We start from the raw sequence: 2,291 nt of genomic DNA on the forward strand, positions 1-2,291 counted from the left end.
GAGAGAAGGAAGTGTGGCGAAATGTTGGAAATAAAGGACTTCCAGATGACCACACCTTAGGGTGCAAACAAGAGAATGATGGGATGTGACATTATACCAAGGCACATAACTGACAGACTTTGGTGTCTGGCTATGGGAGGAAAGAAAGAAAACTACACATCAGAGGGGTGGAAGCTGGTGCCTCCGCTCTTACAAACACACATGCGGTTGACTTTTCATACTCTTCATAGCTTCTTTCCTATGAAATACGATGAAAATATTAACATTCTTTCTTTCAAGGCAAAAATAAAATGATTTCAAGTCTCTTCCCTGGTACTCATACTAATCCATTACTATGTCTTTTCAAAATGCATGCATTCAAAAATATTATGTCAGTTCTCATTCCTTTGTATTTTGTTACATTTTCATTGCTCTCATATTAATCAGATCCAATAACCCCTTGGGAACAGCAGCCACATCAAAAAGTTTGGTAAGTAGATTTTCTTAAAATGCCAGAGTGGCTTGGTTTATTGTTTAAATTCCATTTTTCTTCTGAAAAGAAATTTAAGAGGTCCCAAAAAATATATTTCAGTGGTGGGTTCTCAGTCGTCTTTCGATGAGTGGTGCTTAACTAACTTAGAGGGAAGATAAAAACTAAGAATGAATCCGAAGATGGAAAATTACCAAGAAAGTGGGTACCCGTGGCACTTCATAAAGCATCTGGAAGAATTTGCAATGAAATTCAGTTTTACATAATGCATTAATCAGTTGAAAGGCTAGGCTACTCTAACAAAGATATTTCAAAATTTAATGGCTCACCAACTATGAGATTTACTTCTCTCTCACATATCAGTCCAGAGATGAGCAGCTCAAATTCTATCCAGAATCCTATTCCAACCATCCAGAGAGCCTGAGAGCTTTTCTCTTGTCTCTCAGCCTTGTCACACCTATGATCCAGCCAGTAAGAAGAGACAGGAAAAATTGGAGATTAAGAAATTCTTTCATAAAATTATGATCATCCTCATTGTTTCCATTTGTATACTCTTGACCTATTTCCACTCACATGGCTGCATCTCGCTGCAAAGATAGGTAGCAATGTGCTTAGCTAAATCTCAGGGATTGCATCAATAAAAAGAAGAAAAGGATAGTAGTGCTGTGAGGCGGTTTGTAGATGCCAGCACACAAATTGACATCTCAAAAAAAATCGGGGCGCCTGGGTGGCTCAGTCCGTTGAGCGTCCGACTTCGGCTCAGGTCATGATCTCGCGGTACCATCCGTGAGTTCAAGCCCCGCGTCAGGCTCTGGGCTGACCGCTCAGAGCCTGAGCCTGTTTCGGATTCTGCGTCTCACTCTCTCTCTGACCCTCCCCCGTTCATGCTCTGTCTCTCTCTGTCTCAAAAATAAATAAATGTTAAAAAAAAAAAATGAAAAACTAAACTACAGAAGATACAGCGAAGCTCCTTAGATGGTAAACATAAATACATTGGGAATTTGAGAGAAAAACAATCCAAATAATAATTCTATGATGATGGACTCCAAAGCTATTGATTTTTACTGAGAAGAAAGACGTAGAAGTCACTGTAGCATGTTCCCTGAATATATCAATGCAGTGTGGCTTTCTGGCTAAAAAGATTTAGAATACCAGGAGCAATGAGAAAGAGAATGTAATTTTACTCTTAAAAGAAAACATCTTAAACTGGACAATCGAAGTACCAGAAATAGCGATACACCTTAGCATCTTGAGAGGAGATAAACAGGAGAGATAAAAGAAGTACTTCACATAAAGGAGAAAAACCTGATAGTACTTGTTATTCCAAAACTGAAAAAAAATTAGATTCCATAATATCTTCTACACAGTAGTGGATGATGCACTTGTAAGACTATATTAAAGGAAAATGAAGGTTTGAGGGGACCTTTTGTTAGCATTCTGAGACTGTCACGGATGACTTCCTCAGTCAGAATACTTTCAAAAGTATTCCCTTAGTAGCAGTGTCAGTCAGAGACAAATATTGGGTATAATGAACCAAAAATCTGGCTTTATTTTTTAAAGATATTGCTAAAGATTGTGAGTGTGTAAATCACAGTCCTCTTGGTTAATCGCCTATATCATTAATACTGTTAGAGTCTGTGGTTACAGATAAAATGAGTATAATCTGAAGAATTTAATTAGAAACTCAAATCTTAGTCTTTCCCATTTTTTCTTAATCGAATATATTAACTTCACTTTTATATTAGAAATATACTATCTCTATAAGAGTTAAGCAATGATATTGACCCCAAAGCAAATTAATACTATCTCAAAATTTCTATCC

The sequence above is a fragment of the Leopardus geoffroyi genome, chromosome C3 (genome assembly GCF_018350155.1).
Source record: "Leopardus geoffroyi isolate Oge1 chromosome C3, O.geoffroyi_Oge1_pat1.0, whole genome shotgun sequence".
In the NCBI taxonomy this organism is placed as follows: domain Eukaryota; kingdom Metazoa; phylum Chordata; class Mammalia; order Carnivora; family Felidae; genus Leopardus; species Leopardus geoffroyi.